Raw genomic sequence first — 24,762 nt, 5'->3', positions numbered from 1 at the left:
CACTACCAGCTCCACGATGACCTGGACGGCTGTCTCATCAGGCATAAGATGCCGACCGTCACCTGCAGGGGTAGACGCCGTGCTCCGGGAACTGTGATAAGAACAGACGCGCCTTCTGTTGGGTGTGATTCTCGCCACGGACCAGGAAGGAGGCTGAGGCTCAAAGGAGGAGGAAACTTTCCCGCCATCCCACGGTCAGTAGGCAGTTAGCCAAGACCGGACCCCAGTGGCTCTGACTCCTCAGCCTGAGTTCTTGCCCCCCGGCTACCTCTCACCAGTGGGAAGCCAGCAGAACCAGGCAAGCAAGGTGCCAACCGTGGGGACCAGCCAAGCCTGGAAACAAGCACTGGAGATGGAAACAGCTTCACGACGTCCTTCAAACAGCACCCGATATGTGCTGATACGAAAGGCACCAGCGGCCACGGTGACCCCACAGACCGCCACCAGGGCTGCCACAGGCCCACGGGAACACAGCTCTTCAACAGGTAATCACAAAGCCACGTTCAGAAACAATTATGAAAAGAGCTCTGATGGTGACGAGAAAGGGACCGGGAGAAAGAATGGCTGCTTCGCATCAGATGGACAGGGAGGTTCCTCCGAGGAGGAACAATCCAAGCTGAGGCCGAATGAGGCCTTTGGAGACGGAAAAAAAAAAACAAAAAAAAACAAAACAAACAAAAAAAAAACCTGGACCCGTGAGAGGCCTTTCCAGGCAGAAAGACAGCTTCCTCAGCCTTCCGCTGGCCAGCTAACCAAATAATACCACCGCGCAGCATTCATCCAGCATTTGGTAAGTGCCAGCCACTGTCCCACCTCATCCCTATATTTATTATCAGTGTGTATATATATCTATATATAGATATGTACATAGATATATAGTTATGCATATGTAGTTATATATATTAGCTTGTTATATACGTCCACTCATTTAATCATCAAAATACCCCAATGAGGTAGGTAATTTGTTTCTTTTTCCTTTTTTTCCTTTTTACGGCTGCACCTGGGGCACACAGAAATTCCCAGGCTAGGGGTCAAATGAGAGCTGCAGCTGCAGGCCTATGCCACAACCATGGCAACGCCAGATCTGGGCCACACCTGTGACCCACACCACAGCTTGTGGCAAGGCCAGATCCTTAACCCACTGAGGGAGGCCAGGGATCAAACCCACATCCTCATGGATACTAGTCGGGTTCTTAACCCACTGAGCCACAAGAGGAACTCCCAATTCTCTTTTTTTTAAATAGAGTACAAAGACTAGGGCACTGAGAAGTGAAGGGCCTTGGCTCAGACCCCACCTCTGACAGGCAGCGGAGAACTAAGACCTGGTCCGGAGCATCTTGGCTCCAGACCCCAGGAGCTCAATGACGACTCTACATCCACTTCCCGCTCTTGCTCAGCAGCCCAGTCTGACGGAGGCCGACAGCACGTCTCAGTTGCCGACACTCCCTCAAACCCTGCTGGGTCATGGAAAACCTACGGCAGCTTTATGGGGTTTAAAAGTGGCCTCCGGAGGAAAACTCAAATTTGAAAAGACAGCTGCACCCCTGATGTTCACAGCAGCACTATTCACAAGAGCCAAGACATGGAAGCAACCTAACTGTCCATCGACAGAGGAATGGATAAAGAAAATGTGGTACACAGGCGTTCCCTTCGTGGCTCAGTGGTTAACGAACCCAACTAGGATGCAGGAGGATGCAGGTTTGATCCCTGGCCTTGCTCAACGGGTTAAGGATCCGGCGTTGCCGTGAACTGTGGTATAGGTTGCAGACGTGGCTCAGATCCTGCATTGCTGTGGCTGTGGCCGGCAGCTACAGCTCCCATTCGACCCCTAGCCTGGGAAATTCCACATGCTGCAGGTATAGCCCTAAAAAGCAAGGAAAAAAAAAAAAAAAGAAGACGATGTGGTACATATATACAATGGGATATTACTCAGCCATAGAAAATGAAATAATGCCATTTGCAGCAGCAGATGGATGGACCTAGAGACAATCATACTAAGTGAAGTCAGACAAAGAGCATATGATCCCGCTTCTATGTGGGATCAAGAAAAAGTGAAACCAATGAACTTATAAAACAGAAAGAGATCCACAGATGTAGAAAACAAACTTAGGGTTACCAAAGGGGAAAGGGGGAGTTGGGAGGGACAGGTGAGGAGTTTGGGATTAAGAGATACACACTACTGTGTATAAATTAGACAAACGACAAGGGCCTACTGTACAGCACAGGGAACTACATTTAATATCTTGTAATGACCTAAAATGTAAAAGAATCTGAAAAAGCATGTGTGTATATACATATGTATCTATACGAATAGTCACTTTACTGTACCCCTGAAACTAACACAACACTGTAAATCAATTATACTTCTTTTTTTTTTTTTAAGTAGCCTCCAGAGCTTTACTCTCTTGGGGTCCCCCAGCCTGCCCTGTGGGCCTCCCTCCCCTCCTGCTCCAATTCTCCATCAGTTCAAAGGTAAATAGACTAATCAAAGGTCATAATTCCTATCTCGACTTTCCAATGAACCAAAACCGTACATAAAATGACAATAGCTCAGGCACCCAGGATGACCGACCCAAGCTTTTCCAGACTCTTGAAGGAATCCCCCTCACACCAGGCAGGGTTGGACTGAAACTTTGGGGTTACCAGCACATAGCTTGACCTCTGGATGCAAACAGCAAGGCCAAAGAGGAATAAGGCAGGATGTCCATGCCTGCCGTCTGCCCACACACGAACCAGAGGAGCTATCCCTGGATATTCCCCGGATCCTGGACCTCAAACCCCAGACCCATGAGGACCTTCCTTTCTGCATCCTTTTGACATCCCGGGACAACCTACTTGGAGGTAGAAAGACATAGGCTCCCATCATTACGACCTGGGGTATGACATTCTCGGGGAGAATAAAGATGGGACAAGTTCTGGGAAGAACTACGTATGGACTATTTCAGGTCTAGGAGACTGTGATGGCTTCAGATTACCTAGTCAGCAGAACAGGCAGTGTTTCCCACTTGGTCCCATCAAACCACACTAAGGAAGAGCTGCCAGAGCAAGAAATTAACTCAGAGGTGTGCAGTGCAAGCCAGCTTCCAGGTGAAGCTCCAAACAAGGAACTCAGCAGCATCCAAGCGATGAGGGGACCAAGAGGAATTCCCACACCCAGTCTCCTGAAAAACACTAAACCAGAGGGACCTCTCTTTGACCACGAACACACAGACAAAAACTGTTAACGGCATCATTGAAGGATGTATTTATAAAAACCTCTCAAACATAGCAGAACATAATCCTAATTAAAAATTCTCAGCAAAATCAGATGAAGAAAAGTACTCCTGTACATTTGGAGAGCACTTGAGTTGTGTTTTCAAAGACTGCAGAAAATATGAACTCTGTTTTAAAAGAGAGAAAGGGAAAAAAGGATAAATCATGACATGTAATCAATAGGTTGAGAAGGGAACTGAACGGAAAGAAAACTCATTTACATAAGAAAGGATGTAAGGAAACCAAAGGGAAAAAATGCAGGCAAAGAAATAAAATTCCCACTGGAACCAGGAAAGGACAAAGCCAACATGCAGGAAATCAAATCAGTGGTGTAGACACCATACTTGAAAAGCTGTCCAAGAATGCAAAAGAAAAGGACGCAGTGGTTTTTAAAGAAAATATTAACGAAAATGAGAGCAGACATCCACAAGAGTTAGCAGAGACCCAAGCAGTGTAAGTCTGGCAAAGGGACAAAAATCAAAATGGGACAAGAACACTAATCAGGCTTAAGCAAAGAGATCTCTGCATCTTGAGTCTGGAGGTGAAAAAAGATCCCAGTGATGGAGAAAGCAGAGGTTGAGGGGAAAAAAATCAACTCTATTTCTCTTCTTGCAAAACTGCTTAATTTCAAAAATAAATCAGGAGTTCCCGTCGTGGCGCAGTGGTTAACGAATCCGACTAGGAACCATGAGGTGGCGGGTTCGGTCCCTGCCCTTGCTCAGTGGGTTAACGATCCGGCGTTGCCGAGAGCTGTGGTGTAGGTTGCAGACGCGGCTCGGATCCCGCGTTGCTGTGGCTCTGGCGTAGGCCGGTGGCTACAGCTCCGATTCGACCCCTAGCCTGGGAACCTCCATATGCCGCGGGAGCGGCCCAAGAGATAGCAACAACAACAACAACAAAAAAGACAAAAGACAAAAAATAAATAAATAAATAAATAAATAAATCAAACTTGCCAACCTCACACCCCATTCTTCACCCATCCAAAATGATAAAATAAACATTTTAAACTTAAGAATCCTAAAGCTAGTCAAGGGGACCTTCGGATGAGGAGGAAGACATTTTGTTTGTGTTTGCTGAGGGACAAAATACACACCAACCCATTCTAAAGACGAGCCTAGAGGATCACGTCTTGCCAGAGAAACAAGTGCTCAATCAATCAATCAATCAATCAGGCCTAAATGATGAGAGAGTGCCAAAGGAGCCAACTGAATGAACTCTCGGGCTGAAGCCAGAGCAATTTGAACAAGAAAACAAATACTGATAGTACTACATTTATAACCAAAAGAATAAAATAAGTAATCATGAGTTCAGCTGATATAAATAAAGGGATTATCAGACGTTGGCTTGCAGGCTAAAACTGGCCCAATGTCTGTTTTTAAGAATAAAGATTCACACCCATTTGTTTATATTTTATCTATGGCTGTTTCAGGCTACAAGATAGAGTCAGTGGTGCCACAGAGACTGTGCAGCCCACGAAGACTAAAACATCTGCTCTCTGGTCCATTACGGAAAAAGTCTGCTGACTCTGGAATAAATAAACAAATGAGGAGAAGCAACAAATATTCCTTATAAATGAATTCCAAACAATAAATGTATAAAGAATAAGGTAAACAGGAAAATTTCATTAGAGAGAGCACCACAGTAATAACTGGTTCAGTCCAGGACCACAGGTAGATGCTAAAATTAGTGGGTAAAAGCTTAAAGAGAGACAGGATATTTGCATAGCCTGAAAATACCTCCCCAACATATTTATCAACAACCATGGTAGTTTTAACAGATTCCCACCAGCTGATACTCCTCCCTTTAGGAGGTTTAACATAATTTCTCCTCCCGTGGTGACTCGACTTAATGACCAATTTCTAACAGAGAGTGTGCAAAGGTAAAATAGTGCACAGTGGAGAAACCTGGCCAACACCAGGGATCAAGATCATGTCACCTGCAATAAATCACGCTGATGTCGTGACTGCTCTGATATGATTCACTGAGAAGGGCACTTCCTCTCTGTGGTAGACAATCCCCCAAACCCATAACCCAATGATTAAACATCAGACAATCCCCCAAACCCATAACCCAATGATTAAACATCAGACAATCCCCCAAACCCATAACCTAATGATTAAACATCAGACAAACCTAAACTGAGGGGCAGTCCACAGAGTGCTTAACCAGGGCTAAGGAAGTGTCAAGGTCAGGAAATGCAAGAAGACCCAGATACTGCCTCAGACTGGAGGAGACTGAGAAAAAGTAATAACTAAATGCAGGGTGGTACCCTGGACTGGGTTCTGAAACAGAAAGGATGTTTATGGAAACACCGGTGAGATCCTAATGACGTCTGCAGCACCCATGTTTATTTCTTAGATTTTTTTAATAAATGGACAAGGTATAAGATATAAATAATTGTGAAAACTGGTTCAGGAATATCTGGTAACTGTGTACTATATAACCCCTCTGAAAGCCCAGAATTATTTCAAGTTTTTTAAAAAGTACAACTGTGGGTTATACGAAAACTGAAAAAAAAAAGCATCCAAATGATAGTAACCGTAATCATAAAACCTAAAAATTCTACTCATTTGCTTAGTGATAAAAGCTTTTAATAAAGGACAAAAATATATCAGGAAGCATCAAATTTGGTAAAGAATATCAAAATAAAATTCAGGAGCAAAATACATTATATAGGAAAGATCTTTTAAATTAAAAATACTAAATACGTAACAGTCATGGACTTCTAAACATCAAATAACAGATCATAAAACAGCTCAAAAACTCAATGGGAAATTGTTAGAGACAGTTTGAACTGAAGACAGACACAATACTTTCAGGCTGACACAGATCAAGCAGATTAAAAAATATGAATATAGGAGTTCCCGTCGTGGCGCAGTGGTTAACGAATCTGACTAGGAACCATCAGGTTGCGGGTTCGGTCCCTGCCCTTGCTCAGTGGGTTAACGATCCGGCATTGCCGTGAGCTGTGGTGTAGGTTGCAGACGCGGCTCGGATCCCGCGTTGCTGTGGCTCTGGCGTAGGCCGGTGGCTACAGCTCCGACTGGACCCCTAGCCTGGGAACCTCCATATGCCGAGGGAGCGGCCCAAGAAATAGCAAAAAGACAAAAAAAAAAATGAATATAAAGAATCTTATATATAAATATGATGGTTGATCTAGTAAATATCACATAAACACCAATTTTAACTGTATAATTTGTAAAGAAAACAAACTCTACAAAACTTTTAAAAATCATTCATGGAACAATTACAAAAATTGATTAAACACTAAAATATCAGAGGGAAAAAGGCCCTACTGAATGCCAAAAAAGAAGATGCACATGCTGTGATCATAAATACATACAATGCTGTAATACTGGATAACACAATTTAAAAATAAATCCCAACCCCTTATAAATGAAAAAATGACTCTAAGTGATGATCACATAAAGAGTTTAGAAAAAATTACAATAACTTTTTTTTAATGGCTGCACCTGTGGAATACGTAAGTTCTTAGGCCAGGGACTGAATCCAAGCTGCAGCTGCAACCTATGCCACAGCTGTGGCAACACCGGATCCTTTAACCCACTGCACCTGGTCGAGTATCAAACTCACACCTCCTCAGCAACCCCAGCCACTGCAATCGTACTCTTAATCCACAAAAGGAAGTCCTAATGATTTTTTTTTACTTTCAAAAAATGAGTATATACAGTGTCAAATAGCTGGGATGCAGAAGGGAAGAAAGAAGAAAGTTAAACATGCACCCTGAGTGTTCAGTAAAAGCAAACAAACACCCTTGGGAGGAAAGATGAAAGAATAAATATTAAAGCAGAAATTAGGGAGTTCCCATCGTGGCTCAGTGGTTAACGAATCCAACTAAGAACCATGAGGTTGTGGGTTCGATCTCAGGCCTTGTTCAATGGGTTAAGGATCCAGCGTTGCCGTGAGCTGTAATGTAGGTTGCAGATGTGGCTCGGATCCCGTGTTGCTGTGGCTCTGGTGTAGGCCAGTGGCTATAACTCCAATTTGACCCCTGGCCTGGGAACCTCCATATGCCGCAGAAACGGCCCAAGAAATAGCAAAAAGACAAAAATAAATAAAAAATAAAGCAGAAATTAATAAACTAGAAAATGTAAAAAAGAAATCTGGGAGTTCCCATCGTGGCGCAGTGGTTAACGAATCCGACTAGGAACCATGAGGTTGCGGGTTCGGTCCCTGCCCTTGCTCAGTGGGTTAATGATCCGGCGTTGCCGTGAGCTGTGGTGTAGGTTGCAGACGCGGCTCGGATCCTGCGTTGCTGTGGCTCTGGCGTAGGCCGGCGGCTGCAGCTCCGATTCATCCCCTAGCCTGGGAACCTCCATATGCCGCGGGAGCGGCCCAAGAAATAGCAACAACAACAACAACAAAAGACAAAAAGACAACAAAAAAAAAAAAAAAGAAAAAAGAAATCTGAACTCGTTGATATTCAAAATCTGATTCTTGAAATAAAAAGCAAAAATGACAGAGTAGGCAGCTCTGAGAGCTTGTTTCTCCACAGAAACACTGAAAAATCAAGAAAAAACATAAGAATCAACTTGTTTAGAACTCTGCAAAACAAAGTTTCTGTCGACAAAACTGAAAGCTGAATCAAGAAAAACACAACTCAAAAATAGTAGGGAAGCTTTCTGTCATTTTTACTTACCATTGCCCCACCCACTACCCAGCTCAGCAGCAGTGCTGAATAAAGCAGCCCACATTCACAGAGTGTGATCACAGTCCTTGGTTCTGGAGGCAGCAGAGAAACTTTTATCCTCAAAGAACTGTGTTTGTTCTCACTTGTCTAGGGGCTACCTGAAGAAGTGACATAGGCGCTTGTTTTTGTTTTGCTCAAAATGTAGGTTGGAAAAATCGTTACTCAGAGTCATTCTTTCAAAACAATGTAAGCAAATAAACAATCTGCTGCCAACTGGGGCAAAAGAGTACAGCTGAGAAAAACAATATACGTACCAAAAGCCTAGGAAGAAAAGACGGAGAGTGTCCTTGGGAAATCAGGGCATTCAAAAAGGCTATGCGTACCAGGAAATTGAGAAAGTACACACATCCCCCGGGCAGGAAGTGTGCTCAAAATAGACCCAAGATGGCCCTAAAGCTTTCACTTCTGGCTGATGTCTAGGCTTAGTGCATGCAGGACGTGAAGACTAGGACAGAGCTGTAAATGGCCTGGCTAGGTACTGAAGGAATATCCTAATACAGAGCCAATTTGAAAAGCTTGAAGGAGGCTTGCTTCCTTCTTTCCTCCCTTCCTCTCTTCCTTCCTTTATTTCTATTATTTATTTCTCCTGGCATGCAAGAAAATCTATCACAACCAGCTTAATACAGGTCAAAGGAACAGAGATTTTACAGACCACACATGACAAAGAATACAGACTTTAAAAAAATAGTTTAGAATAGTCTCTAAACAAACAGCAATAGTTCACAACAAGCAAAAAAAACAAACCCTGAAAAGGGGGAAAGGTCTAATTTTCAGAGTCTCCACATTACAATATTCAAACTGTCCAATCTTCAACAAAAAATTATTAACCATTCAAAGAAACAAGAAATATGGCCTATTTGCAGAAATAATTAACAGAAAATTTTCTCTAAGGAAGGAGACACTAGACTCACTATACAAAGTCTTTGAATCAACTATCTTTAATATGCCCAAAAAGCTAGAGAAAACAATATGGACAAGAATACGGACAAAAACTTAAACCAGGATAACAACATCTCAACAAATAGAAAACATCAATTAAAAATTATTTAAACAAACCAAAGAAATTTGGGAGCACAATAACTTAGTGAGAAATTCACTACAGAGTTTCAACAATAGATGTGAAAAGGTAGAAGAAAGGACCAACAAATCTGAAGACAGTGGAGCTGAAGTTATCTGGTCTGAGAAGCAGAGATGAAAAAATTAAGGGAAAAGAAACCACAGCCCAAGACACCTGTGGGACACCATCAAGAATAACAACATATACACACACAAAACAAGAGTTCTAAAAGAAAAGGAAAAAGTGGAAGAAGCAGAAAGAATATTTGAAGAAACAATGACCAAAATTTTCCAAATTTGATTAAATATATGTCTACACAATCAAGAATCTCAACAAGCTCAAAGTAGGACAAGCTCAAAAGAGCAACACTGAGATCATTACAGTCAAACAACCAAAAGACAAAGAGACAATCTTGAAAAAAAGCAAGACGAATGACTCAGCACATGCAAGCTATCCTCAACAGGATTAACAGTCAATTTCTCACTGGAAACCATGGAAGCCAGAGGGCAGTGGAACGGCATATTTAAAGTGCTAAAAGAAAAGACGGCCAACTTGGAATTCCCATGGTGGCTCAGTGGTTGATGAATCCGACTGGGAACCATGAGGTTGCGAGTTCAATCCCTGACCTTGCTCAGTGGGTTAATGATCTGGCATTGCCGTGAGCTGTGGTGTAGGTTGCAGACACAGCTCAGATCCCGCGTTGCTGTGGCTGTGGCATAGGCCAGGCTACAGCTCCAATTGGACCCCTAGCCTGAGAACCTCCATATGACGTGGGAGCGGCCCTAGAAAAGCCAAAAAAAAAGAAAGAAAGAAAAGAAAAGACCGTCAACCAAAAATTTTACACCCTGGCAAAATTACCCTTTAAAAATGAAGGAGCAATTATGATATGCCCAGATAAATGAAAACTGAGGTAATATTATTAGGAGACTTGCCTTATAGGAAATGCTAAAAGAAGTCCTTTAGGCTGAAGTGAAAGGACATAAATTAGTAACTTGGAGCCACATAAATAAAAAACTTCAGAAAAGAAAACTACATTGGGAAATACAAAAGCAAGCATTATTGCGTTTCTGATTTGCAGCTACTTTTGTGGTTCCTAGAAGAGTTAAAGACAAATGCACAAAGGAATAATTATAAATTAATTTATAGACAAATATAAATAATAAAAATGTATTATAAATATATATTACATAATATATAAATATATATGGCTAAGAAATGTATCAAACTGGAAGTCTGCATCAATTCTAAGAGTAAAGTTTATTTATTTATTTATTTATTTTTGCTTTTTATAGGGCTGCACCTGTGGCATATGGAAGTTCCCAGGCTAGGGGTCAAATCAGAGCCATAGCCGCTGTCCTACACCACAGCCACAGCAATGCCAGATCTGAGCCATGTCTGCGCCCTACACCACAGCTCACAGTAACACTGGATCCTTAAGCCCCTGAGCAAGGCCAAGGCTCAAACCTGCATCCTCACGTATCCTAGTCAGGATTGTTACCACTGAGCCATGACAGGAACTCCCATAAGAGTAAAATTTAATAAGCACTTACAGTGAATCAAGATCAAAAGAAAATAGGTGCAATTATTTCGTTCTTGAGCTATTCTGAGTGACAGAGAAACATATGAAAATATGAAAAGGAGACACAAATATAGGAAAACAGGAGTATATTAGATAACATAGTTAGACATCTTGTAGGTCAGAAAATATGAGATAATTCATAGAAAAAAATGTGATGAACAGAATTTATAAAGTTTAGCAAATGGTTAAGAATAAAGTAAATATGAAAAATTCATTGTCAGCTTTGCTCCAAAATGAAACTACACAGTCTCTTCAAATACACATCAAGTAGTCACAAAAAATATGTTATATTCAATTCATTAGAAAATATAGTAAAAATCACACAATCCATAATTTTTAAATTCATTCTAATAAAATTTTGAATCAATTAGAAAAATGATAGAGAAGAAAATGCTACGGACTAGCCTTCTAGAAAATTCTATGGATAACCACCCAGTTTCTAGAGCTGGAAAACAATGGTACCCTGCATTACAACAACAGGAACAAGAACAACAAAAACCTGGACAAACTAATATTCACAACTTGTCTAGAACTCACCACAGAACAGATAATGAGGGGAAAACAACTAGCTCAAAATCTCAGGTGCTTTCAGAGAGAGACTGAATTTGATACTTACCTCGGACAGATGCCCCTGGACACCAGCGCTAGTGGAGAAGATGAAACATGGAAGATTAGACAGAAAAACTCAGTGGAGAGATGGAAACTATAAAAATAATCAAGCAAAAATACTAGAAATCAACACACAATAAGGGACAAGAGGATTTCAATATGTAGACTGATCACTAGATTAAACATGGTTGAGGAAGAAAATCAGAAATCTTGACGGTAGGCCAAAAGAAATCAATCAAATTGAAATACAGAGGGAAAAAAAGTGGGAAAAGGCACAGGTCCTGTAGGTCCTGCAGAACAGTATCAAATAGTCTGGCATACCTATCACTGGAATCCCAGGGAGAAGGGAGAATAGGCAGAAGAAGCATTTGGAAAATGAAAAGCCAAAAATTTTCAAAATTAATGATAGCACCAAACCACTAATGCAAGAGTCCAGAAAACACTGAGCAGGATGAATATTCCTCCCCCAAAAGGAAATAATATAACACAGTGCAACATACCAAGTCATATCATATGGATAGTGCAGAAAGCAAAATACATACAAAAAATCTTGCAATCAGTCGGGGTGGGGGGAGGCATATTTCATACCAAAGAACAAAAATAAGAATTTCATCAGATTTCTTATTAAAAACCATGCATGAGAGCACACAGGAAAATAATATCTTGAGCATGATGAAAGGAAAAAAAAAAAACTGTCAATCAAGAACGTGATATCCAGGAGTTCCCATCGTGGCGCAGTGGTTAACGAATCCGACTAGGAACCATGAGGTTGCGGGTTCGATCCCTGCCCTTGCTCAGTAGGTTAACGATCTGGCGTTGCCGTGAGCTGTGGTGTAGGTTGCAGACGCGGCTCGGATCCCGCGTTGCTGTGGCTCTGGTATAAGCCGGTGGCTACAGCTCCGATTCGACCCCTAGCCTGGGAACCTCCATATGCCACGAGAGTGGCCCAAGAAATGGCAAAAAAGACAAATAAATAAATAAATAAATAAATAAATAAATAAACTTGACATCCAGCAAAACTGTCTTTCAAAAGTGAAAAAGAAAGAATTTCTCAGACAAACACTAAGAGAATTAACCTTCAGCAGACCCATTCTGCACAAAATGTTACAGGAGGTTATTCAGACAGAAGGAATATGATAACCAGACAGAAACTTTGATCTACACAAAGAAACTACAGTGGGATAAATGGAGTAAAACTCTTTTTTCCCTTACCTTTAATTGCTCTAAACTTAAGTGACTACCTTAGGTAAAAAGAGCACCAATGTACTGTGTGTTCATGGCATATGTACACATAACATGAATGACAACAATAGGACAAAGGCAGAGGGAAATGGAAATATACTGTTTCAAGATCATTAAACTACAATCAAGTAGCATAAGTTATATAAACTGAGCAAAGATACATAATGCAAACTTTAGGGCAATTAGTTTTTAAAATAAACAAGAGATATTATTCAGGGATATTATTAAGGGATAAAAAAGAATCATGAGAAATGCTAATTTTTTTTGAAAAATTTAACTCGAAGAAGGCAGAAAAAGGGAATGAGAGAAAGCAAACAGAAAACAGCCAGAAAGATAGAAGAGTTTTAATACAATTATATAAATAATGAAATAAATGTAAAAGACTAAATAGCAAATTAAAATATAATATCAAACTGGATAAAAAAGGTAAGAACCCCACTATATGCTGTTTCCCAAGTAAACTATTTTCAATCTAAAGATATAGGTTAAAAGTAAAATTGGGAGTTCTCCTTGTGGCTCTGATTATCAAACCCAGTTAGCATCCATGAGAACGAGGGTTCAATCCCTGGCCCTGCTCAGTGGGTTAAGGATCCGGTGTTGCAGAAAGCTGTGGTCTAGGTCACAGACACGGCTCGGATCCCAAGTTGCTGTGGCACTGGCAAAGGCCAGCGGCTACAGTTCCAATTGGACCCCTAGCCTGGGAATCTCCACATACCGTGGGTGTGGCCCTAAAAGACAAAAAAAGACCAAAAAAAAAAAAAAAAGTGAAATGATGGGAAATATACTGTGAAATAATAATACATCTTGAACAGTTATATTAATATCATAAAAGAGTTCCCAACAAAGAATATTACTAAAGACAAATATTACTAAAGACAAATAATACTAAAGACAAATATTACTAACATCACCAAACAATGAAAGAGTCAATTCTCCAAGAATATATAACAACGTAAAATATTTACGCACTTAACAGACTTACAAATATGCAAAGCAGAAGCAGAGAATTAGAAGAAGAATTAGACAAATATACAATTGTAGCTGGAGACTTCAGTATTATTCAGTAATTTAACAGAACAAAGAAAGATGAAAATTCAGTGTGGATACCAAATTTCTTAAAAACACCATGAATTACCTTGATCTGATTGATATGTATTTTAAAATCCTCATACAAAACAGCAGTACACCCATTCCTTTCAAGGGTACATGAAGCATTCACCATACCACAGGCCATAAAAGTTCAAAAGAATGAAATCATGCAAACTATGTTCTCTAACTGTAACAAAATTAAACTACAGATTAAATAAAATGTATCCGGAAATCTTACCCCTAATAGCTGGAAACTAACCCACCTGCTTCTAAATTAACCCATGGGCCAAAGTCTCAAGAGAAATTACAAAATATTTTAAATTCAGTGAAAACGCAATGAATAAAATGTATCAAAATTTGCGGGAGGCACATAAACCGGCATTCAGAAGGACATTTACAGCATTCTATGCTGATATGAGATAAAAAAGAAAAGTCTAAAATAAGTGTCCACCTTAAAAAACTAAAAAGAAGGGCAAATGAAATTCAAAGCTAACAGAAGGAAGAAAGCAAAATAAAGGTAGGGACAGAAACCAACGAAATTAAAAACAGCAACATTAGATCAATGAAGTCAAAAGCTGGCTATTTTGAAGAACTATAAAACTGAGAGTTGGAGGGGGAAAACTCAAAGTACCTATAACAGGAATGAAGGAGTAACAAACACCCTTGGAGACCCTGGGGTATATACCGAGGCCCATCGCTGATAGTTGCCTGGGGTGGGGAGGGAGGAATGACGAGCAAGTACCCAGGGGACTTTCAGGGCAGTGAAACTACTCTGTACACCACAATGATGGATACGTGGCATTACACCAAAAGTGACCCCTAATGTAAAACTAGGGACTCTGAGTGACAGTGATGTGTCAGTGGAGGTTCATCAATTCAAAAAAACAAAAAACAAAAAACAAAAAACGCATAAATGACACACTGAGGAAATACTGACATTTAAGGTCCAGACTATATACTTCTTAAAAGTCTGAAATCTGGGATGGAAATGCTATACAATTTGGTTGTGATGATTGCTGTACAACTCTAAATGTAATAAAATTCACTGAGTAATTTTTAAAAAAGTTTGAAATCAACAGCAAAATTTTAAGCAATAAAAAATGGGCAGGAATCAGAGTAAAAAACTCCAAGAAATATAAATGGATGTAACATGAGAAAGTGCGGTCAATCTCGGCCAGCATCCGGAAAGGCAGAGACGAAACAGTGAAGAAGGCTGGCAACCAGCAAGGTGAAGATCCTTCCCGGCCAAGGGTCCGGGGAACGAGGGGCCACAAATGCCTGTGGCCAGAGTGCGAACTGGCCTGCCCGTTACGGTAATTAAACAGATACCTATAAAATTGGTAAATGCCCAGGTAACAGGTATCTTAAAATTTTTCAATGTATGCACACAGAGTGTTTAAATCGAGGGTCCCATCACACTAGTTCAGGCCAAGGGACCACCAGCAGGAAAACCTGTGTGTCCCCCTGAACAAAAGCATTTTGTTTCCTACTCTGTCTCCTCCATGGTCGTAACTAGAGAAACCCTACGTTGTTTTTGGTGCAGCTACAGGATAGTTAAACCGCCCACATCAGCCTGGGCACCTGACGGACGGGGTGGTGCTGAATCCCCCACCAACCCGCTGGGCACAAGCACCATGAGTGAGAACTAAACCTTTGCTGTATGAAGCCACTGGGAAAAGAGATGGCACAAAGCGGTAAGCCAGCAACTTGGCATCTGGGCATCCATCCTGACTGTACCACTGTTTCTAAAGGGAAAGAAATCAATGTAGACCGCTGGTAGTCATCTGTCAAAGGAGAATGATTACAAAAATTAAGAGAACTATGCTTTGATGGTATGGTTCCATTTGTGTTAAAATATGCATATGCAAATGAATAAAGGGCTAGAATAATTCACTGTTAATTGTAACTACTGCCTAAATCTTAATAACGCTTAGCTCTCAGGGATCCAGGAAGAGGAACTAAGCGGGTCTTTCATTTTTATTCAAGTCTCCGGCAGTGTTTAACTTTTTTTCAGCACAAGCTATTTATATAGTATCTGTGTCAATGTTGAATCAATAAAAATATTTTTAAATTAATGCATTTCCTATACAACCTAAATGACCAGTTAGAAGATATAATGGGAAAACCTGAGCACATTCCAAAAAGCAACCAAAGAGATTAAATAGCAAAGGATATCTTTTACAAGAAATATTGAGAAAGCGTAAGAAGCAAAACCACAAAATTGTGCTGAGATATTTTAAAGGGCTCAAATGAATGGAGCTATATGTACAATGTTTCTGGATGGGAAGTCTTAATATATTAAAGATGTCAGATTGTAACAAACTGATCAATAAAAATAATGCAGTTACAATCAAAATCCCAATAGGTCCATTTTCAGAATTGTGCAAAATGATTCTCAAGTACCTCTGGGAGAATTAAACAAAAACAGTTAAAAGAGATCTTGAAAAACAAGAATGAGGAGGCACTTTCATGATTATAGAATAAAACATAATATAAAGCCACAATCACTGTGAGTGTCACTGGGGCAGGAAAAAAAATCAATTGAATAAGAGAGGAAGCCCAGAAACAACCCTTAGTATAGCAGGAAACAGAATCTGAAGAAAAAAACGTTGTATCAAAAATTAGTGTCAAAAGGGAGTTCCCATTGTGGTTCAGCAGCAATGAACCCAACTAGTATCCATGAAGACACAGGGTCAATCCCTGGCCTCGCTCAATGGGTTAAGGATCCAGTGACCTATGTTGTAGGTCGCAGACATGGCTCGGATCTGGCTTTGCTGTGGCTGTGGCACAGGCTGGCAGCTGCAGTTCCGATTTGACCCCTAGCCCGGGAACTTCCGTACGCCGCACTTGTGGCCCTATAGAAGGGGGGAAAATTAGTATTAAAAGGAAAAATTTTGGATAAGTGGAACAATTAATAGGAATGGGGGGGGAAACAGATGCTCACTAGACAAGAAAGAAATCAGAGTTCAGTGATTCTTTAAAAACTAGTAATTCCAGTTGGTTCTGAGAGTTAGAAAGCGCACACACACAAACACACACACACACACACACACACACACACACACACACACCTCCGCCACTGCCGCCACCACACACAAAAGAGAAAAGCTAGAAGAAAATGGAGGTGGAGAGCCGCCTGAGTTTTAGTTGAAGGTTATCACAGATTTAAAAAGAATTTTTCACTCAGAAAAAAATGTGTACACAAAAATAGAAACAAAATCAAAAGGCACACAGTAAAATGAAAAAAAAAAAAAAACAACAACCAAGAGACATGTCAGATAAAAGCTTAAATAATTACCACATGAGAATCTCAGGAATATCATTAAGAAACACACATACATAAGCAAAGGGCATGAAGAAACTACTCACAGATAGTGTATACAAATGGCTATTAAATATGGAAAAAACACTATCTAATGAAGGAGCAAAGATTTTTTAAAAAAAGAATGAGATTCTGGTTTTTATCCATCAAAATGAAAACTTTCTTTTTGGAAAATCAAGAATGCTTTATGCCAACAAAGGGGTCAATGCCACGATGCACTATTGTGAAGTGACACAACTTTCAGAAGGGAATTTTATTATATGTATTAAGAGCCTTAAAACGCCCATACTCTCTGACCCAGTAATGCTTCCTCAAGGACTCCAAAAACTTGGCAAAGTATCATGCATGTCAACCGCATCATTACATGGAAGCAAAGTAAAACCTAACTTCCTAACAAGTTAAAAGGAAACACATATGCTCCAATAATTGTATCTACAAATAGATTTTAATGATGTGCAAAAGCGATGAAATATTAAATGGAAAACAATGATTTTCACAGCCTCGGGGAATCCTAGATTGTTTCAGTTACAGCCCGTATCTAATATCATCTTTCCGTGTCCACCCCTCTTTGGAAGCCGACTTCATCTCTTTTCTTATCAAGGGGTGGGTGTATTTTCCAACTCTTGAATCTGGACTTGCCTTATGACTTGATTTAACCAAAATATTACAGTAGAAGTGATATCACTCAATGCCAAATTCTAAATAAGCCTTAAGAGACAACACAGCTTCTAACACAGCCTCCCTGGTTGGCTGCCCTGAGAACATCAAGGAAAAAGCTGATCCAGCCTACAGAGGATGAGAGGAACAGAGGTGCCCAGCCAACTGTCAGTACTGGTGACAGAAAGGTGGGTAAAGCCACCTGGGACCTTCCACCCCAGCTGCACAAATGAGCCCAAGACACCCACACAGACCCACCCAGCCCACCCAGTGAATTATGGGAAGTGATAAGCTGTTATTTTCAGCCACTAAGTCTGTAAGAGATACACCATGATATAAAACTGTATGTGGGAATTAGCTCAATCATGTAGCCTCTGGCACAGGTAACCCCAGACAAAAAGACAAAAAAGGAAATACTACCAGAAACAGGAAACCATATCATAGACTTATCTCAAACATACACACTACATACATTGGGGACCAAAGAGAGGAAAGACTCTAGGGAGGAGTGTGGGCAGTGGGGTTAGAGTTCAACACCTTCTTTATATCCTTTTATATTTTTTTACGAAGTTTTCTTTGATTCACAGAAAAATGTACGTATAGAGCCTTACGCTTTAAAAATTCATTTATTTCCCCACCATACTGCCAACTTCTTGATGGTAGAGACTGTGGCTTTCTACTGTGGACCCCAAGGCATGTCGCACAGTAGGTGTGCAATAAATGTTTGATAAACACAAGACCATGGAGCACTGGGGTTTCCCAGATTCAGAACTGACTGTAGCTGCCAAACTCCTCTTGCTGCCTGGACTGGCCCTTACGTCCACTGGACCAGACTGGGTGCCCAGGGGTCAATGACCACCATCTGAGTTGCCCTATAGCAGGACTCCTGGCCATCCTGTGCTGGCTTGGGCCAAAGGGTCTTCCTGGGGGGTCCTCTTGGAGTGGTTCTGGTTCTGGCCTCATCGTATCATTTACAGAATAACTATATGATAGTTACCATTATTACTTTCAATGTAACTCTCCAGGAAGCCACAGCTATTCTCTCAGAGCTAAGAAAAAAGATGGAGCTCACATATTCATTCAACAAACACTTACTGAGTGCTTACCACCTGTCAGGCACTGCGGCAGATACCAGAGGGGCAATGGTGAGTAACATCAAATGGGGTCCTTACTCTCATGAAGTGTACAGTCTAGTGGGGGAGGCAGATTCTGATCAATAATGTCCCCAATCCACATATAATGACAAACAGGGTAAGTGCACTAAATGGTTAGAAGGAATTTACTCCTGACCCTGGCTTCCTGGAAACAATTAGCTATCACTGAATTATCAACCTGGAAACATGGGACAGTCCCCAGAGAAAAGCATCCCCCTTCAGCACAAAAGTAATCAGCACAGGTGATGAGAATGCTGCAAGTTACAGAAAACATGGGGAAGAATGAGGCCGAGAAGGTCTGCAGTGTAGACAGGAACCACCTGGAAGAAAGAAGAGGGGCAAACAAGGGCTAGGGCTTCAGGCTTCCTGTCCCGATGCCCAGACCTAGCAATCAAACACTTTGATCGGAGTGAGGCAGAGAGAGGACCGCCTCTGACTGATGCAGACAGATTGAGCCGGACAGGCTGGCTCCGTGACCACCTGGCTGAGGCACTGTGTGAACCACCCCTGCAGATGTGCTTCCTGGCAGACAGAGTAAAGGTGTGAACTGCAACAGCCAGAGGTTTCCTGACTGTGTTCTGGGAGGAACAAACGGAGATGCCCCAAGGAAGTCCCCTCGGGGCAATGGGGTCACTGATTTCCCCACCTCCAAGTCCATCCCCCCAGAGCCCGCCTCTCTGCTTGGGGTGATCTGCCTAGTATTGTGTTTGGAGCTAAAAGGACATTTTTCAACAATAAAAATAAAGGTGAAAAACCTTGAACAAGATGATACTTGTTCAAGGAGGCTTCTGGAAGTTTCCTTCTGGTTCTCTGATTCTAAATGCCCCAGCAGGGAAGCGGCCTCAAAGAGGTCAGAACACGAAAGCTTCCCCAGATTGGCTTCACCAAACACCAAGACCCTTCAGGGGCATCTTCTCAGCCCTAAACCCACACTGAGGGCACCATCTTTTCCTAGTTTTTAACAGATTTTTGTGTTTGTACAGAAAAATCCCTGTTTCTAATAGAACGGCCGCATCTTCGCCCTTCAAAGAGACAGTCCCATAAGAGTAAGGGAACGAAGCTGATCCGAACCCTGGCACAGGTCAAGGGTTGATACTTCAAGGTGGCCGTAACATAAGGCACCACTGCTGCCTGGCCATTCGCTAGGGAAATTCCAGTAAGAGACCACTGAGGGTCACACCACGAGTGTTTTCTCTTCCAGAATGGCATCAGGGCACTGAGGGACTCTAGATCACCTTACAATGAGCCAGAAAGCAAGGCTGACGGTTCTTCCAGCAAAGCAGAAGGGCTCAGAGGACAAAACTCCTCATTGCTGGAGCAAAGATAGTTCCCTTGTCGTGGAGGATGTTAGGTGAAGGGAAAAACCAGAATGGGATGGAAGGACAGGAGGAAACGCTCCCTGATCCAATGGGAAGTGGAGAAGTCACATCCGTCACCTTCATACAGCATCACCACTCCGTTATGGGATTATCCATCAGAGAGAGGACTCAACCTGTCCCTTGAGAATGCAAATGACATCACTGTATGCAAGAGCAATCCATAAATATAAGCTGGACGTCAGACCTCCTTTTTAAATGAATAAAGAAAAGGCACAGCCTATTTTTTAACTTCTAAATGGAAAATACTAAGTGCTCATTTTGTACTTCAAATTGTTCTCAGTTCCAACGTATAAAGACAGAGCAGAGAGGAATCTGGTAATGATGAAACCTGTATTATAAAGTAAAATTGATGCAGTCCTTGTTTAGTGTAAAGCAAAATGAGGCAATTACCTATCTACATTCCTGTTTTTAAACACAAAGATAAAAACCCTCTTCTGGAAAAACAGCTCCTGTTTGCAAATTGAACAGAGGCGTAAGACACCAGGCCAACAACAGGAAATACCAATAGGAAAAGCACCATGAGTTCTGCTTACAACTTGTTCTGAAAATACCAATTTGTTGCATTGCGATTGATGTGAAGGTACAATTTGAGCATCATGCAAATTTCATGTTGACTTGTGCACAGTCCTCAACCATCAGAAACACTAGGTGAACGGAGACACCCAGACAAAATGCACATACACACACATATACAAACACACACCCCTCACACATCTACCAGCCACCTCGGTTTGCCCGGTGTGTTAATGGCCACACCTATCCACAACTTCCCTCTATTTAGACAGGCCTCCCTCCAAATTCACAACCCCTCTTAAGCTGCAGCCCTTCTCAAACCGACTTCCAGGCCGACTGCCAGTCACAGCTGCTGTCGTATGACTTCCAGTCACAGCTGCTGTCGTGTGTACAGGTCGTGTGTACATGGTTTCTTAACCATTGATCATGTGCAAAAGTGCTAGCTTTTTTTTTTTTAAACTGTGTCACTGACAACGTTTTTGAGTTCTGTGCCCTGATTCCACTGTTCCCATAAAGGCTGTGGGTATTTTTATTGCATGATTCTGGACTGCAGGGTGATTTTTAGGGACACCTAAGTCATATTCTGGCAGAACTCGCTGTGTGTGGAAAAATGTTTTTCCATGGTTGATTTACTTTTTTCAAGAAAATACACAGCAATATAAATAGGTACAACCCTTCTAGCGGTCATCTGGCAAAAAAAAGACCAAGTTATGGCCATGCCTTTTAACCGAGTAATCCCACTCTAGGAAACATAACAACAAAATTCAACAAGGATTACAAACATAAATTAACAGGAAAAAGGAAACAAGGCATTTGCATATAAGATGTTCATTGTGAAACTGGTGTGTGTGTGTGTGCACGCGTGTGCATATGTAAGCACACACCCAAAGCCAGAAAACATTTTAATTACAAGGACTATGTAACCAAATAGTAAACGACTATAATACATTGTTGGTTAAGTAGAAAAGGGAAAAAATGTATGAAACAGTAAGAAAACAAAGACTGGGAAACAATGATAGTTGTTTACACACACAGACACACACAAAAAGCGCAAAGAGTTGTGCTTCAGATTTTTAAAAAGTTAAGTCACCAAGGAGGATTGTCAATGTGCTAATTTTTGCTAAAAATGAGAAATAGGCCTTTACCACAGAACACATATCTGGCACACTATGTATTTCGAGACATGAAGGAAGTAATTTGAAGTTTTAGTTTTGTGAATCCATATTTCTGTACCAGTACCAATCTGAATCCGGAGCTACAGCTGGTTATCTTCAGTCTGTCACTAAAACTAATTTGCAGCCTGCGGCTTGCTGTAAATATGGAAACAACAGTCTCTCTGCAACATGCGAACACACGGGGCCAAACACACCAACAGCAAGTCAAGGTTTTGCTCAAAGGCCAGCAACCTGTACTACACATACACGCTGGCTGTGCTGACGGGAGAAGAGCGGCGAGGGCAGGATGCCAGCAGGATCTTTGCAAGCGGACCAAGAAGACAACTTTCTGGACAAGCCAGACGGCCCACAGGAAGGAAGCCTTTTTCGTGTTTAGCACAGAAGGAACCACTCAGTGGGTTCTGTGAACACTGTCAAGTCTGTCCCTTGAAGCATTCAGGTCGGAATCCCCCAATCAGCCCAAAGTCTCATGCAGGGAACAGGGTATTGGGGTGGGGGCGGGGGGGGGACATGCCTGCCTGCACACCTGGGAGGGGACAGAGGTGGGACTAATTTGAACATTTCACAGATGGTCCCGTTTTTATTAACATTTCATGAGCTGGCTTTTCCTGCTCCAAACACCTGGGATGCAGAGTAGAAGAGGGCGCTCAAGCTTTGGATCCTAACAGCTCTGGGGCTTATTTCAAGCTCCTTGCTGTGTGACCCTCGGCAAACTTCTTTGCTTCTCTGAGCCTTCCTTTCCTTTTCAGAAAGGCAGGGATGACAGTATCTCTCAAATGGTTGTTCTGAGGACTGAATTTGTTTTTTTCTTTTTTTAGGGCCTCACCCGCAGCATATGGAGGTTCCCAGGCTAGGGGTCCAATCGGAGCTGTAGCCGCCACCCTACACCACAGCCACAGCAACACCAGATCTGAGCCGCGTCTGCAACCTACACCACAGCTCACAGCAATGCCGGATCCTTAACTCTGAGCAAGGCGAGGCCAGGGATGGAACCGGCGCCCTCATGGAGGTTAGTCGGGTTCATTAACCACTGAGCCATGACAGAAACTCCGGATTGAATGTTTGAAAAAGCAACACACCTGACCCTAAGAGGGGCTTCATAAATACTCATTAAATCTGAAGCTTAACAGTGCAAGAGACATTCCTCCAACATGACCCCGTGCCTGATGTCCCCCAAAAGAACAGAACACGGAGAGATGGAGACCCCAGCAGGATCCTGAATTATCATTTATCCAAGCAACACTGGATTCAACCAACCAGCTTCACTCACCCAACCACCCAAGCCACGTGGGGGGGGGGGGGGAATGGTAAGGTTGAAGAAAGGGGGAGAATGTGTTAAGAATTTTTCTTTACAATTAAAAAAAAGGAAAAAACCCAAACCACTGCTCACTGTGATTCAACTGAATGTAATTCAGTTTGTCTCTGTTTTAAAATAATGTCCAAAAAGCTCCTCCAAAATAACCACTCGGTCACCTGGACCCTGTGCATGAAGCCACTGGTGTAAGTGATCGCTGGCTGGTGTCCTTGGTCTGCCCTTGAAATTCTCTCTGACTCATTCATCAGCATCACCACAATGCAGGTTGCTGGCTCCTCTACATGTCAGCTAGCCCCTCGTGTCTGCCGAAGCCTTGCCACAGCAGCAAGAAACTGAATACTCATGGACATGAATGCGGCAAAAACGACCCCAATGCCCAGCAGCAGCACAGGGGCAGCCGTACCCCCGCACACACACCTCGTGGTAGAAGGTGGGCAGCCAGGAGCAGGAGGAGGGAGGAATCTGTGGGCCTGAGCAGGGTCCCTGGAATGGAAAATCCTAATGAAACCCCCTCTCTCCTTGAAAGGTGCATATGGAAATGCAGCCCGGGCTGCAGTGCACAGCTCTGGGAGGAAAGGGAAACCAGTAGTGAGAAGAAAATGCCATTGCTACAGACACATCTGGTGCCCTTCACTTGGTTTATGTAGGATGCACAGCTGGCTCTATCAATTTGCTACCCACTGAGTGTCACCAGCTCAGTGACATCCAGCCTAGGGGGCACTGGCCTCCTTAGTAGAAAATGTGGACTTTCTGCCAAAAACCAACAGAAGGACAAGCTGGAGGCCACAGGGATATTGGACGCCAAGGGCACCGAGGTCCAGCAGGTGTGGCCTCATTAATAAAGGGTTTAGCCACAGACAAGAGCCTCCCCACGGCCCCAGCAGCCCTACTTACTTGTACAAGACTATCTCCTGAAGGCAGTGTGTTCCTTAAAGGTGTGGCCCGTGAGCTACTGGGCTCTGTCTTTACCCCCTCCTGGAAGTCATAGCACACAGTAGACACACAAGAACTAGCTGGATGGGAGATGGGTCCAAGGGTGGCGGAAATGCGGATGAAAACATGGATGGATGGAGAGCTAGGCAGAGAGTTAAGAGAAGCTGCAGGGGTGGGAGGGTCATGGTGACACTGGGGGGTGGGGGACTGTGAAACCGCAGAGGTGACTCAATCAGATTGTCATCTGCTATGCATAAACAAACATCCAGAAGACTGGCCTCACTTTAAATTAAGTCAAAAGGCCTTCTGCAAGCACTGTAGCAGCAGCCATGGGTGACTATTCAAGAAGTTCCATTTGAACCACAGTGAAACTTAACCCAGAGCTCCAAAGATTCCAATGAACCTCTGATTAGCTTCAATGACCATGACCTTGACATGTGCTCCACCACCCTGTCTCTCCCTGCAAGGGACCCTGCATGATTCCTGTGGCTAGAGCCTGAGAAGTGCCATTCATTTCCACCCTGCTCTCTTGGAACGCACACTCATTCCTGGAATCCAGCAGCCATGCTGTGAGGAAGCCCAAGAGAGCTCGCATGGAGAGATCGCACGTAGGTGTTCCAGCTCACAACACAGCACAGGTCTCAGACAACGGCCAGCATCAACGACCAGACATGCAAGCAGAGATGTTTCCAGATGATTCTAGCCTCCAGGCATCAAGTCACCCCAGCCCTCAGGTCTTCCTAGTGGGGGTCCCAGACACAGTCGAGCAGAGAGA

At 42.5% G+C, this 24,762-nt stretch overlaps 1 protein-coding gene across 8 annotated transcripts in view; it reads right to left on the bottom strand.

The window, feature by feature from the left end:
* The window catches only part of CDYL2 (chromodomain Y like 2), a 350,650-nt gene that overhangs the window by 60,061 nt on the left and 265,827 nt on the right, over nucleotides 1-24,762 (bottom strand). Inside the window, exon 3 of one of the 8 annotated variants that reach the window (XM_084959476.1) lies at nucleotides 11,216-11,243. The exons of 6 other annotated variants lie outside the window; for them this stretch is intronic. The gene's annotated coding sequence lies outside the window, so the exon portion shown is untranslated. Of the gene's footprint in view, nucleotides 1-8,217; nucleotides 8,270-11,215; nucleotides 11,244-24,762 lie in introns of those variants that run through there. One more of the 8 variants, XM_084959477.1, reaches the window with a different exon arrangement.

This window comes from Sus scrofa, chromosome 6 (assembly GCF_054392235.1).
Source record: "Sus scrofa isolate SSC_HxYL_T2T_F1_AM1 chromosome 6, Sscrofa_HxYL_maternal_Yorkshire_Landrace_v2.0, whole genome shotgun sequence".
Classification (NCBI taxonomy): Eukaryota; Metazoa; Chordata; class Mammalia; order Artiodactyla; family Suidae; genus Sus; species Sus scrofa.
This window is presented reverse-complemented; position numbering and strand designations above follow the sequence as displayed.